Raw genomic sequence first — 16,896 nt, forward strand, 5'->3', positions numbered from 1 at the left:
GTTTTGCTTGACCTTCACTTTTTTATAGCTGTGACGTCATTGTCCAAAGATTCATGAATAGCGAATATGCATTTGTTAAAGCGGGATCAGTTGGCCTATTTTAGAAATAAATAAATAAAAATAATAAATAAAAAAATCCTTTAATTGATTTTTTCTCATGTATTCTAATCAAACTTGATTTGTAGCATCTTTATTAGGCCCGCAGCCAACTTTGTTCAGCTGGGACATTTGACCCCTTTTAGGGGCTGCTAGAGCTAAAACTAGAAATGCCTTTATACAGCGTCTCATGAACAGCTTGGTGGATCTTTGTCATACTTGGTCTGGAGCATCATTATAAGGTCCTCTTCCAAATTTATTTATATAGGAACTTGGGCCCTATTAGGGACCACTATAGCTAAAAGTAGATATGCCTTTTTTCGCATTAACCACTAAAATGTAATGGATTTTTATCAAACTTGGTGTGTAACAATATCGTAAGGTCTCCTGCTATTTTGTTACAAATGGGGATAGGGACCAATTTAGCTAAAAATATAAACACGTTTAATGACCTCTTCTCATGAACCGCTTCATGAATCTTCATCAAACTACTGCTGTAATTATTCGTCTAAGGATAATCGAAACAAAATTGCAACCCTACGAAACCTTTGCGAAAAATTAAAAGAGAACCATTTAAATTGCTAAAGTGCGGTGTTTAGTTTTGCAATTTGAAAAATGTTAGATGAAAGATGAATGTTAGATGAAAAATTCATAAACTTCTTTCCTTATTACAATTCGCCGACCATCATTTTTAAAGATATTTCTTGTTTATTCATATTATTGATATGTTTCCAAAGGTATGAGTTATATATATTGTTATTTATGGCAACGGAAATAGAAATTTTGCTTACTTTTCCTAATATCAAGTGTTTTAGTTTGATTCCTCTAGTATTTATATTTCGGTCAATTTCTAATCTCTTCTCTTTTGTGCAAAGGTAATATCATTAGCCAATCTGGTTTAATTTTCCTTTTAACGCATTTATGTTTATTGGGTGCATGACTATTTAGATCACTTACGAAAGTTTGTTCCATATTTGGAATATCTAGCCGTAATTCCTATCTTGGATTGTTCTTGAGATTAGGTTTGTAAAAAGTCGGCTTATATAATCTAAATTTAATTACAGTATGTTGATTTCTTTTAACTTCGTCTAGCAAATGGGATAGTGATCACTATTGGTATGGAAACGTATATCGTATGTTTATATGGTTTAGTCGAGATTCTGTAGGACGACATGACGACATATAACTCAGCAACTCGCCACGTCAAAAAATAAGACTACAAGTTGTGAAAATCTCGTCATGACGTTAAACAAGAGGGCCATGATGGCCCTATATCGCTCACCTGAGTAGAGTTGCTTGCTTGAACAAATTTCTTAGCTAAAGCTTTAAGATCTAGGCCTTCTGGTTTATTTTTAGCAAATTTATGAAGATTTCCCTATGCACAATCAAGTAACCCTGGGGCTGGATCAATTTGACCCTGGTGGGTCAAGATTTGAACAAGTTTTGTAGAGGTCCACTAGGCAACTCTACATGTCAAATATCTAAGCTCTAGGCCTTCTGGTTTATTTTTTAGAAAATTTGAAAAATTTTCTATGTACAATCAAGTAACCCCATGGGGCGGAGCCAATTTGACCCCGGGGATCAAGATCTGAACAAATTTTGTAGAAGTCTACTAGGCAATGCTACATGTCCAATATCTAAGATCTAGGCCTTCTGATTTATTTTTAGAATTTTTTTGAAGATTTTCATATGTAAAATCAAGAGACCCCTGGGGCGGGGTCAATTCTGAACCCAGGGGTCATGATTTGATAAAATTTGTAGAGGTCCACTAGGCCATGCTTACATGTGAAATATCTAAGCTCTATGCCTTCTGGTTTATTTTTAGAAAATTTTTGAAGATTTTCATATGTAAAATCAAGTGATCCCTAGGGCGGGGTCAATTTTGATCCCGGGGTCATGATTTGAACAATTTTAGTAGAGGTTCACTAGGCAATGCTACATGTCAAATATCTAAGCTCTAGGCTTCTGGTTTTTGAGAAGAAGATTTTTTAAGGTTTTCCTATGTAAAATCAAGTGACCCCGGCGGCGGGGCCAGTTTTGACCCCGAGGGTCATGATTCAAATAATTTTGTAGAGATCCACTAGGCAATGCTACATGTGAAATATCTAAGCTCTAGGCCTTCTGGTTTATTTTTAGAATTTTTTTGAAGATTTTCATATTTAAAATCAAGTGACCCCTGGGGCGGGGTCAATTTTGACCCCGGGGTCATGATTTGAACAATTTTAGTAGAGGACCACTAGGCAATGCTACATGTCAAATATCTAAGCTCCAGGGCTTATGCTTTTTGAGAAGAAGATTTTTTAAGATTTTCCTATGTACAATCAATTAACCCATGGGGAAATCTATTCAATTTTATTTACCTAAAGCATACATATATATGAGTTAAAAAAATAAATTACACTTTAATAAGTTCGGTCATTGAAGCCACAAACCATGGCACAGTCTAAATAACTTATGTCGAAAAGATTACTTTATGTAGATATGTCGAATAAAATTTAGTGGTAAAGCTGTATTAATACATCTTAATAAACCACGATATACCGTGCTATTTTACACTATGTCGACATAAATACTCTTACATAAACACATCATCCGGGTGTACCATATACGTTTCCTTATATGTCGGATAAAATTTAGTGGTAAAGCTGTATTAATTATGTAGAAAATACATATGATGGCAATCTGACTGGGCAATAAATTTTGTTTCAACGAAAGCGAGAAGATGCCACAATAATTTTTCTACGCTTATATATTTTTAGATTACATGTGTATGGGCGGCGGTTACCGCCAAAATTAGTAAATATACAATCCATTCATAAACAAGTCAGTCAGTGCAGTGCATTTCAACGCCGTCTAGTCTAAAACTCCATCCCGTCCAATAAATTTGCATTCAACGCATTGTATTTTGAAACCATTTAACACAAAACTTCATTCCATCCATCTAAACATGGAACGATGCATTGAAAAACTTGTTGCGATGCACCGTACTATGAAATCATCCAACAAAACATGATACCATCCAGCTCAATGTGAAGCCATTTAACACAACATGAGTACGTGCAGTGTAAAATGAAATGATTTATTACAACTTGACGCCGTCTAATGCATATTGAAACCGCTTTGTGTAATTAAGAGCAGTGTATAATAACTTGATGCCATGCAGTCCAATGTGAAGACGTTTAACGCAACATGAGTTCGTGCAGTGTAAAATGAAACGATTCATTAAAGCTTGGCGCCGTCTAATGCATACTGAAACCGTGTTGTGTGATTTGGAGCGGCGTATAAAAATTTGATGCCATGCAGCCAAGTGTGAAGCCGTTTAATGAAACACGAGTACGTGCATTGTAGTAGGTTAATAAGAATATCAGTTCATAAGTTTGCCCTGTTATAAATATAGATTCTGGATCAGTTTTACATAAGAATATCTTAAAATTTGTCCTAAAACCGACCTTGTGGTAAAATTCTAACATTTAATTTGACACTGTTCCTGCGATTGATCTGACTTATATTCGTGAAACATCTTTCTTCTTAGTTTAAGCTTTGTCAGAAGAATGCTTCGTGAAACAGACTCAGTAACAGAAATAACAATGACAAAATTAACAAACATCCCGAGTAAATTATTAATCATATAAAATAAATGTTAACATGTTTATGTTTTTAGACAGTATGTCTAAATTACATGTACTTCACTGTGCAATGTTTTTTCAATTTTTGTTTGTTTGTTTTTTCGGTGATGTGTTGGGGCGGAAGATCTTATGCCGTTTCTAAACAGTAGTTCATTTAAGTTGGACAGTCAGTTTCCTAGATTTCATACAAGTATTAACTTTATCTCCACTTATTAAACTTTTACAATGCACGTACTCGTGTTTCGTTAAACGGCTTCACATTTGGCTGCATGGCATCAAATTTTGATACGTCGCTCCAAATCACGCAACACGGTTTCAGTATGCATTAGACGGCACCAAGTTTTAATGAATCGTTTCATTTTACACTGCACGAACTCATGTTGCGTTAAACGTCTTCACATTGAACTGCATGGCATCAAGTTATTATACACTGCTCTTAATTACACAAAGCGGTTTCAATATGCATTAGATAGCGCCAAATTGTAATAAATCATTTCATTTTACACTGCACGTACTCATGTTGTGTTAAACGGCTTCACATTGAGCTGGATGGTATCATGTTTTGTTGGATGATTTCATAGTACGATGCATCACAACAAGTTTTTCAATGCATCGTTCCATGTTTAGATGGATGGAATGAAGTTTTGTGTTAAATGGTTTCAAAATACAATGCGTTGAATGCAAATTTATTGGACGGGATGGAGTTTCAGACTAGACGGCGTTGAAATGCACTGCACTGACTGACTTGTTTATGAATGGATTGTATATTTGTTAACTTTGGCGGTAACCGCCGCCCATACATGTGCCTGCAATTTGTAAATAACGGTTTAACTTTCAACAACCGTTTCCGGCTTGGTTTCTTCTCATAACTATGGACACGTATATGGTACACCCGGATGATATGTTTATGTAGGAGTATTTATGTCAACGTGGTGTGAAATAACACGGTATGTCGGGATTTATTAAGATGTATTGTCTACATAATTAATACAGCTTTACTACTAAATTTTTTCCGACATATATACATAAAGTAATCTTTTCGACATTAGTTAATTATACTGCGCCATGGTTTGTGGCCTCAATGACTGAACTTATTAAAGTGTAATTTATTTTTTAATTAATATAATGTATGCTTTAAGTAAAAGAAATTGTAAAGATTTTTTTGAGGCAAAATTGTATGTCACCCCACTTTCTCTCCCTGTATATATTGCATGAGTATTGGTGCACTGACTTTAATATGAACAGGGATCATCTACAGACCAAGACTTCAGTCAAATCCAGACCTCGTCGGACCGACGGCCTGACCGACGGACGCACCCGACAGAGGTTGCTTTTTCGTTGGACCACAGTGACCGACTAAAAATTGGAGAGCATGCCTTGAAAAATTGTTTAAACGTTGTCAAATTTGCATGTTTTAGTTCCGTTATATTTTACAATTTATTCATTTTTTACTCATCCGGATGGAACAGTATTCAATTAGGCAATGCGTGTCATATTCGGTCGGACTCTGGAATTTTATTCCCTTACGTATGGTGGTTTATTTCTGCCGCGAGATGGCTCACAATCTGGAATTATAGACTGAAGCTCAGACCACCGGATGGTTCCCGTATTTTTACGATAAATAGTGACAATCATTACCCATAGGCCATAATAAATACAGTTACAAGTTGCCCATGTTTCTTTTTTCTCAAATTTCATAATATATGTGTCCGGGGCGGTGGAAGTTAGTCTGGATGTCCAGCTGTGGCCTGGGAGGTTTCACGATGACTGAGACTGATGCATCTACTAAGTTTGAATGTTCTACAGTAGACCTTTTCAGATGATTCTCAAGTTACTGCATCATGTATGGAAATGATTTTTCAATTTTCAGACCTCAACAACATTGACCTTCGACCTACTGACACTAAAAACAAGTTATTGGAATACTGCATGGCAATACATAGTCCCCGACAGATTTACGCCAGTCAGTAAGCCCTACGATTTGATCAACAACAACTGTAAGACTGACTCACTGCTGTATACATTAAACAGCCTGGTAACATTGCCAGATCGGGCTTAGAGGCCCAATCAAGGTTTTATTGCCCGATCGGGCTTAATTAACGAAAAGAAATTATTGTTTTAGTTAATAATTTGAAAACAATTTTATAGTTTACATCTTATGTCCTTGAAAATGTTACATGCAATATTACAATATGTTAGAAGCTAACATCAGTAAACTGCAATGAGCCAATTCTCGGAGTTTTACTTTCGCTTCACACATGTAGATATCATGTGAATGAAACAAAGCCTCTTGAGCAAAAATGTGAATATTGTATTTTGATAAATAGTATGTGTTTCTAACATGCAAACAGCTGAAGAAATATAGGACTTTTAAAGAAAGTGAATAGTTTTAAGATATGTGACACATATTCGTAAAATTCTGAATTTCTTTTAATAAATTTAAGCCCACTCAATAATTAATACGACAAGTAGACATAATTTTTAACATCTTGACAAGTTCTTTAATACATGTCGTCTTAGTTTTAGACGACAAGCTGAGTTCTTTTTTAACGTCATGACGAGATTTTCACAACTTGTAGTCTTATTTTTTGACGAGTTGCTGAGTTATATGTCATCATGTCGTCCTACAGAATCTCGACTAAACCATATAAACATCTAACCAGGATGTACGATATACGTTTCTATGGAAACGTATATGGTACACCCGGATGATGTGTTTATGTAGGAGTATTTATGTCGACGTACTGTGAAATAACACGGTATGTTATGGAAACGTATATGGTATACCCGGATGATGTGTTTATGTAAGAGTATTTATGTCGACATAGTATAAAATAACACGGTATGTCGTGGTTTATTAAGATGTATTGTCTACATAATTAATACAGCTTTACAACTAAATTTTATTCGACATATCTACATAAAGTAATCTTTTCGACATAAGTTATTTAGACTGTGCCATGGTTTGTGGCTTCAATGAACGAACTTATTAAATTGTAATTTATTTTTTTAATTCATATATATGTATGCTTTAGGTAAATAAAATTGAATAGATTTTTTGAGGCAAAATTGTATGTCACCCCTCTACCCCCCTGTATAAATTGTATGAGTATTGGTGCACTGACTTTAATATGAACAGACCAAGACTTCAGTCAAATCCAAACCTCGTCGGACCGACGGCCTGATCGACGGACGCGCCCGATGAAGGTTGCTTTATCATCGGGTCGCAGTGACCGACTAAAAATTGGAGAATATGCCTTCAAAAATTGTTCAAAAAGTTGTCAAATTTGCATGTGTTTTAGTTCCATTATACCTTACTTTCACTGATCAATTTAATCTTTTTTTTTTTACTAATTTAGATGTAAAAGTACTTAATTAGGCAATGCGTGTCATATTCGGTCGCATTCTCGAATGTTATTCCCTTACGTATGGTGGTATATTTCTGCCACGAGATGGCTCACAGTCTGGAATTATAGACGGAAATTCAGACCACTGGATGGTTCCCATATTTTTACGATAATTAGTAACAATCATTACCCAGAGGCCATAATAAATACAGTTACGAGTTGCCCATGTTTCTTTTTTCTCAAATTTCATAATATCTGTGTCCTGTCCGGTGGAAGTTGGTCGGGATGTACAGTTGAGGCCTGGGAGCATTCTCGATGACTGAGACTGATGCATCTATTAAGTTTGAGTGTTCTACAGTACAATTTTTCAGATGATTCTCAAGTTACTGCATCATGTATGGAAATGATTTTCAATTTTCAGACCTCAACAACATTGACCTTTGACCTATCGTGACACTAAAAACAAGGTATTAGAATACTGCATGACAATACATAGTCCTCGACAGATTTACGCCAGTCAGTGATCCCTACGATTTGATCAACAACAATTGTTAAGCTGACTCACTGCTGTATACATTAAACAGCCTGGTAACATTGCCCGATCAGGCTTAGAGGCCCAATCAAGGTTTTATTGCCCGATCGGACTTAAACTAATGAAAGAAATTATTGTTTTAGTTAATAATTTGAAAACAATGTTATTGTTTACTTCTAAAGTGTAGGAAAATGTAACATGCAACATTACATTATGTTAGAAGCTAACAACAGCAAATTGCAATGAACAAATTTTTGCGCCAGAATTCTTAGATTTTTACTTTCACTTCACATGTATCATATATCTTGTGAATGAAACAAAGCCTCTTTAGCAAAAATGAGAATTTTGTATTTTGATAAATAGTAGGTGTTTCTCACATGCAAACAGCTGAAGAAATTTAGGACTTAAGAGATTCAGTGAATATTTTTTAAGATATTTGACACATATTCGTAAAATTCTGAATTTCTTTTAATAAATTTAAGCCCACTCAATAATTAATACGACAAGTAGACATAATTGTTAACATCATGACAGGTTCTTTATTACATGTCGTCTTAGTTTTAGACGACAAGTTGAGTTCTTTTTTAACGTCATGACGAGATTTTCACAACTTATAGTCTTATTTTTTGACGAGTTGCTGAGTTATATGTCGTCCTACAGAATCTCGACTAAACCATATAAACATCTAACCAGGATGTACGATATACGTTTCCATAGTATGTCGTGATTTATGAAGATGTATTGTCTACATAATAAATACAGCTTTATCACTAAATTTTATCCGACATATCTACATAAAGTAATCTTTATAAGTTATTTAGACTGTGCCATGGTTTGTGGCTTCAATGACTGAACTTATTAAAGAGTAATTTATCTTTTAATTAATATAAATGTATGCTTTAGGTAATAGAAATTGAAAAGATTTTTTGAGACAAAATTGTATGTCACCCCTCTACCTCCCCCCTGTATATATTGTATGAGTATTGGAGCACTGACTTTAATATGAACAGGGATCAACTACAGATCAAGACTTCAGTCAAATCCAAACCTCGTCGGACCGACGGCCTGACCGACGGACGCGCTCATAATCTGGAATTATAGACGGAAGTTCAGACCACCGGATGGTTCCCGTATTTTTACGATAGTTAGTGACAATCATTACACAAAGGCCATAATAAATACAGTTACAAGTTGCCCATGTTTCTTTTTTTCTCAAATTTCATAATATCTGTTTCAGGTCCGGTGGAAGTTGGTCGGGATGTCCAGCTGTGGCCTGGGAGGTTTCACGATGACCGAGACTGATGCATCTATTAAGTTTGAATGTTCTACAGTAGACCTTAACAGATGATTCTCAAGTTACTGCATCGTGTATGGAAATGATTTTCAATTTTCAGACCTCAACAATCTTGACCTTTGACCTACTGACACTAAAAACAAATTATTGGAATAATGCATGGCAATACATAGTCCCCGACAGATTTACGCCAGTCAGTGATCCCTACGATTTGATCAACAACAATTGTTAGACTGACTTAGTGCTTAAACAGCATGGTAACATTGCCTGATCGAGCTTAGAGGCCCAATCAAGGTTTTATTTCCCGATCGGGCTTAAATTAATGAAACGAAATTATTGTTTTAGTTAAAAATTTGAAAACAATTTTATTGTTTACTTCTAAAGTCCTGGAAAATGTTACATGCAACTTTACATTATGTTAGAAGCTAACATCAGCAAACTGCAATGAGCCAATTTTTGCGCCAGAATTCTGGTATTTTTACTTTCACTTCACCTGTATCAGGTGAATGAAACAAAGCCTCTTTAGCAAAAATACGAATTTTGTATTTTGATAAATTGTAGGTGTTTCTAATATGCAAACAGCTGAAGAAATTCAGGAATTTTAAAGAAATTCAGTGAATATTTTTAAGATATGCGACACATATTCGTAAAAGTCTGAATTTCTTTTAATAAATTTAAGCCCACTCAATAATTAATACGACAAGTAGACATACTTTTTAACATCATGGCAAGTTCTTTATTACATGTCGTCTTAGTTTTAGACGACAAGTTGAGTTCTTTTTTAACGTCATGACGAGATTTTCACAACTTATAGTCTTATTTTTTGACGAGTTGCTGAGTTATATGTCGTCATGTCGTCCTACAGAATCTCGACTAAACAATATAAACATCTCACCAGGATGTACGATATACGTTTCCATACATAACAGCAAAGGATTGACAATCTATACTAACAGAACATTTCAACATCTATCAAACGCTAAGGTAAAACGTCTTGAAAGAGAAAGAAATATTCGACTTTTTAAATACTACCATAGATCTGTTTACAAAATTTTATAAAACACACATTTCTAATAGATTGATATATCAATTTGGTATCTAAAATGTTTTATGGATACATGTCTGTCCTTATTGTATGTCCTTTTCTCCCATTATTGTTCATGCTACATATCTGTGTTTCCGTCAACAGTAATAAACATTCATAATTTCAACTGTTTTATCCCAAATTGAATCAGTGAAAGATATTCATATTATTTAGATTATTATCCTCCTTCGGAGCGTAAAATATAATAACATAGGTTTGGCTGGAGGTATTATATTTTCTGCGATTAATTCGAATACAAATGTGATTTCATACATGATATGTTAAGAAAATTACTCCACGTGTTGAAAACTACGATCAATACACACTGTCACGTGACCTGTGTATTCTATATTAGTAAACAAAATACCTTAGTTGAATATAGTCTGTTTCAAAAGTTATAGTTTCCCTTTCCCGCTGCCTAATCATAAAAATGGTATTTGTTTTGCGTGTAGGACTGGGATGGGGCTGGAGACACATTCGCAGTACTGTAAAATACTTATTTGCTGTAATGTGGCTGTGCCCTTACCCCCAAAACAGTCCAATCAGTGAAAATGTAATTCTACTTCCTAGCATATTTTAGAATTGAAATTAATAACACCATGTCACGTATAATTGTATTGTATTTAGAGCAACTGTTCGCTCATACATCATGTAATATGATTTGAGATGAAATAAAGTGTTGTCTATGTCTATGTCTACGTAACAATTTGAGATCAGAGATTTCTTTTATTTAATAACAACAGAATGATATAATGTTGAGAACTGTGGTTATTCCACTCATTAAATATTCATGTATTATAGATATGTAATTCAGCACCACAATAACGACCAGTAAAATATAACTTCTCTTTTTCAAAATGGTTTTCTCTCAATTGCTTTTAAGGAAATTCTTTAATTGTTAACGAAAAGCAAACGCGCAAAGGAAGAAACTTGCGAAATATTTTAGCTAGTGAGCAAATAAGAGAACAGGCATGTTTTAATAAGGCATTATACAGAACCCATCTGCCTTAAACATGTTCTGAAGCGATAATCTCTAACTTTAGTAGTAAGAATATAAATACTTACAGAGACTGTAGCAGCCAAAGAAAGGTTATTATAACTGTCTCACAAAAACCTATATATGAAACATCTTTTTAGTGTAAACATGAGTTTATTTCACGAAAACTATCGTTTTTTAAAAGGTGATTATATCCCGAATTTCTCAAAAATAATCAGTATAGCACTTAAACATTTGCGATCTTTTACACATAAAGCAGGCCTTGCGTTGTCTTAACGCTACAGTATGTGCATTTCAAGTTTGCGTTTCGGGCGTCTCCTAGACTTACAAAATCTGTTGAGATCAAATAAACTGTAACAAAGTTAATTTCTTTCTTCATACTGACACTGATAATTTCTCAGAAAACCATTTTCTCTCTAGGCTCATCCCATCTTAGAGTCAGAGATAAGAGATACTGTAAATTTTTCAAGAAAGTGCAGAGGATTTTATAGTAGAGATATTTGTTTCGAAGGACTCTACGGACTGATGCCAGCCTAGGCGTCTCCCTTCAGGGTAGAATGCAGGAACAGGACTGATGCCAGCCTAGGCGTCTCCCTTCAGGGTAGAATGCAGGAACAGTGGAATATGTGTTTTCTTTTCGCGTTGGACAAGACTGAATAAGGAAACATCTGATCCAGACGTTGAACTTATCGGTCAGCAAAGGTGAATATAAATATCAAGGAACACCGAATAGCTATTACAGTATGCAAAATGCGAAACATCAGTATGTATAAAATATGTTTGTTAATTTTGTACAACACTGTATCGTTGGACAGTTGTCAAAGCAAAAAAGAGTAATAAAACTCGTATATTTAGACAACAATATTAGTGATAAATATCACGACTGAATATCAGCTTATCTGGTTCTAGTATTTTTCAATGTTTTCCGAATTAGAAACCTGATCCGTACAGTAAGGATAAAATACACTTTCCCTTATTATAAGATTACCAGCGCAATTTTATTAGACTGACAGATTTAGGGCGCGTTCCGTTTCTTCAGACATAGTGAACCACGTAGTGTCGAGGATTATAAATAGTTTTATATTATATCTTGTCTGAACGAATCAGGTACACATTTCTAGATAAAGCCCTGCAATATATCTGGTAGCAAACTTTTCCAGCTACAACGATAAGACAGTTAGATATTGTAATCTACTGAGCCATGAGTTCTCATATGTCTTCCTCTCATTACTTGGTAAGGCGGGAAAAGTATTGACAAAATATGATAAAATATAAGACGAAAAAAAATGATTGCGCATTGTACATGTTTATTTTAGTTATGTCAAAGTAAACTAAACATTTTGTTAAGGTTTCATCGCTCATGAACAAAAATGGAGCGTGTGGTTAGACAGTTTGCAGACGAGATTGGAGATGCTGGCTATCGCTTCATATGCTTTGGTTTCGCATAAAGTTGCCAAGTGTAATGTATCTTTTACTATTGTTCGAAGAATAAACTTGTCGTCATTACAATAAAATTCAAAGCAACAAAGGAAGGAAATATTAGGTGTGCACGAACCCCTAAACCGTGATCAAATGAATGTCAGTCTTTCTTTATGTCCCTAGAATATACCATCTATTTCATTTGAAACTATTTGTCCATTGGCATAAAACTTCTCTTTTTGTTTTTCTTTCATGTTGTCTGGCGTTTATATTACGTCTGAGTTTTCAGAATTAAAAATGAATTATTATTTTTCTCAGATCTACATATACTACCTTCTCCAATGTTTCTTATTTAAATATCTGAATACTGAATATGTACAATGCATGTATACTCGGTAATTATTGCAGATATAAATTATTACGCCTCGCTGGAAAACGGAAACTAGTTTTATTTAAATGTATAGATGAAATAATCACGTGTCAGTACGTTTCTTGTTCTATCCTTTTTAGTCGTCACTTGGTCGTCGGTGCCGATCGTCGGCGTCGGCGTTGGTTAAAATTTTTGTATGACCATTTTCTCAAAAACTGTGGGAGCTATACTTTGAAACTTTGCACACATGTTTATCATCATCTGATGAGTAAGAACCACAATTCTCGTTTTATTAGAATTATGGCCCTTTCTGTACTCCTGTATGCAGAAAACTCGAATTCCTTTGTAAAATGTCTTGCTGAGTTTCATTTTTCTTGAAAACTGTAAGCGTTAAGCTTTGAAACTATGTACACTTCTCTATCATCATGGAATTAGTAAGTAGGTCAATAACAGATGCATTTTTATAACTTAGAAAATATGTATTTGTTGTCTAACTTTTTGATTAGGTCAAATTTTTCTTCAGTACTATACAATTGAAATATTATAGGGCCTACAGTCATTTATTTTATCATCAATAAGTGAGTAAGAAGGCCAGGAAAGTGGAACTCTTTTGCTTATTGTCATATGTAAAACACTTACAGAAGTTCGTTCTCGCTCTTAAACCATTCAAAAGTCATTTTGATATTGCATTAATTGCACGTAATCTAAAAAACAACAACGACTGCCAGTCATGTAAGGTAAGGGACAAACAGACAGATCCTGCAAATGTTAAAATTTGAAACAGACACGATACTGAATCAATACACCCAGTTTCTGAAATATGTTCATGTAGCCACAGATTTGGAAATTAAAATGGCCAGAAATCCGCAATTTTTTTTTTTTTGTCAATCTCCTCCAAAAACTATTCAACCGGCATCGACATAATCAGGACTGTCTCATACTGTGACACTGAATGGACGCCTAAAGGACTAGACATAATAACAAGAGGGTCATGATGACCCTGGATCGCTCACCTGAGTAATATGAGCCTCATGTTTCAAATGGCAAACTGATGCTAAAATATTAAGAATGTACAACAGTAGGTTACATTCTTGGTAACTGAATGTCAGTTTTAAGATCGGTGTGCAAAACTGTACATGTCATCCAAATTTCAAGGCTGTATCTTAAAAAAAGAAAGTAGGTTAGTAGGTCAAGGTCATAGTCAAGTGATCCCTAATCGCTTGGGGTCTTCAGGTAATTATAATTAAACAGTCTAGGAAATATGATCTAATAATTTTTTAAGTATTTTTCCTATATAACTCATAATTATAACAAGTGACCCCAGGGCGGGGCCTCTTTTCACCCTAGGGGCATAATTTGAACAAACTTGTTAGAGATCCACCAGACAATGCTACATACCAAATATCAAAGGCCTAGGCCTTGAACTTTCAGACAAGAAGATCTTTATTTTCTTTCCTATATAAGTCTATACAAAACTTGGTACACCCAGGGAAGGGACTCTTTTCACCCTAGGGACATAATTTGAACAAAGATGATGTCACATGCCAAATATCAAGGCTCTACGCCTTGCGGTTTTTGACAAGAAGATTTTTAAAGTTTTTTCTTTCGGTTGCCATGGCAACCAGAGTTCTGCATGGAATTAAATTCTTTGAAAAATTTTGAAAGGGGACCACCCAAGGGTCATTCCTGTGAAGTTTGATGTAATTCTGCCCTGTGGTTTTCAAGAAGATTTTTTTAGAAAATGTTGACGGACGGACGACACACGACGCACTACGGACGACGGACATCGAGCGGTCACAAAAGCTCACCATGAGCCTTTGGCTCAGGTGAGCTAAAAACACTAAGACCAAGTACGGGGCCAGAAATCTGCCATAAACACTTAAAAACTGCTGTGCTGAAGAAGGCAATCAAATCTGTTAGATGATCCTCTGGAAGCGTTGTATCCTGTCAGTGAATCATAGCAAAGATGTAAAACAATAAACAGGGTATAACTCAAATGGCGCAATCTGGCGTATATTTGGCATAGTGTGTGTATGAAAAAAAAATGTTTTTGACAAAATGTCCTCTTTTAAATGTGTGAATAATAATAGTACTAAATAGGTAATCAAGCAGCACTTCCGCTATTCGGATAATGGCGGAAAGAAAAAATCGTCATTTTCCGCTGTTATTTTTCATGTTTAATGTAAGCCAGTTCCTGTTTTTATTTCATTGTGGACCTATAATTGACATTTTGGTTGCATTTTCAGGGATAATATTTGCATTTATAGTAATGTAAACAAACTTTATTTCACATGTGTTCATACCCATTTTTTAGCTGTCAGAATGGAAGATATTCCATAGTGCTGACCCCCTACTTTTCTTGGTGTTTTTGTAGTTTATAGATAATTTAAAAACATCATTTTAACTTGACTATTGTTCGGTCACACCATTTCAGCACTAAATAAAAACTATTGATATGATTGTTTTTGTGACTGCTGTCTCAGTTTTGAGCTATCGAAAAGATATGCCCGTCACAGGCCCGCCCATCGGGTTCTAGTAAACGTTGACTAATACGGGCATTGCATTCTTATTGTCAATATCGTATGTCTGAAATGTAGATTAAGAGCTGATAGTATTTCCTTTGTCGTAACTTGGTTCGTTAATGAAATCTATTGAGCTATGTGTAGTTGTAACAAGCAAATTCGATGAATTGGTATCCCCCGCCGAAAGGGTCAGTGGTGAGGAACTGCAAAAAATATATCTAGCAAAAAGTTAAGAATGTTACAAAGAAGCAAATAATTTCATTAGTCAAAATCAAATTAACAGAAAATGAATGGGTTTTTTTTGGGCGGGGGGGGGGGGGGGGGGGGGGGGGGGGGGGGGGGGGGGGGTAAGGTTACAAAAGTTTACATGTTGATTATAAATATTGATGGAAAATTATAAAAAAAAAATGGGGGGTGGGGGGGGGGGGGGGGGGGGGGTGACCAAGGCAAGGTGGCGAACAGGTGTGGGTACACAACTTCACATGTTTATAATAAATGTTCATGGAAAAGAATGAAAGAAGTTTAATGAAATTCTTCCAATTGGTTGGTTTGTTATGTACAAATCTGTGGATTTTTAAACAATTAAACGGCAATAACTGTATGGAAAATTGACCAATAAAAAAAGAAAATGACGGGCATCATCAAAGTATGTTGGTTCATATTTATTTCAAGTTTGATGAAATTCTACCTGCTAGTAACTGAGAAATGGCTGCGGACGGACATTTTTGTGCATTTTTCATTAAATCAAGGGCAATAATTTTAAGGGAAATTGACCCATCGAAAAAAAAACTTGAAGGGCATCATCGCAGTATCTCGGTTCATGTCTATTTCAAGTTTGATGAAATTCTACCTGCTAGTTACTGAGAAATGGCTGCGGACGGACATTTTTCATTAAATCAAGGGCAATAACTCTAAGGAAAAATGACCAATAAAAAAAAAAAAAAAAAAACTTGACGGGCATCATCGCAGTATGTTGGTTCATGTTTATTTCAAGTTTTAATGAAATTCTACCAGGTAGTTACTGAGAAATGGCTGCGGACGGACGGACGGACGGACGGACAACGCCATTTCAATACCCCCCCCCCCCCCCGATTTCATCGGCGGGGGATAAAAAGCGCAGTCATGTTAAGTTTGATTACAGTATGTGACAATTTAACATTGTTAAAACAGCCTTAATTTCAAACTTTAAACTACTAAAAGTCTTCCTGCTTCTGAACGTTAAAGTAACATCACGTAATAAAATCATTTATATATAATTATGCAAATACGGCTTCTACATTATATGAGATAATCGAAAAATGTTACAAAATAAAAACAAAAAAATCTGCGCTACATTCCAGTCGGTTATTACGTTTAAATAGAAGTAATGCAATGCCTAACAGGTCTTTCTATGTACATGTATATTATTACAGTGGTAAAACAACTGACGTACGTGACACTGCAATTCTAATTTCGGCAGCCGTAAACACAGCCTCGGTATGGGCGGCGGTTACTGCCAAAATTAGTAAATATACAACCCACTCATTAACAAGCCAGTCAGTGCAGTGCAGTTTAGTCATTGTTATTCTATATGTCGTTATTCTTATTGTATGTTCGATATTCTTATTGT

The 16,896-nt window shown here is 35.1% G+C and overlaps 1 protein-coding gene across 4 annotated transcripts in view; it reads right to left on the bottom strand.

Moving 5' to 3' along the window:
• The window catches only part of LOC123546995 (dopamine receptor 1-like), a 527,538-nt gene that overhangs the window by 47,445 nt on the left and 463,197 nt on the right, over nt 1-16,896 (bottom strand). The gene's annotated exons all lie outside the window — the stretch shown is intronic.

This window comes from Mercenaria mercenaria, chromosome 9, assembly GCF_021730395.1.
Source record: "Mercenaria mercenaria strain notata chromosome 9, MADL_Memer_1, whole genome shotgun sequence".
In the NCBI taxonomy this organism is placed as follows: domain Eukaryota; kingdom Metazoa; phylum Mollusca; class Bivalvia; order Venerida; family Veneridae; genus Mercenaria; species Mercenaria mercenaria.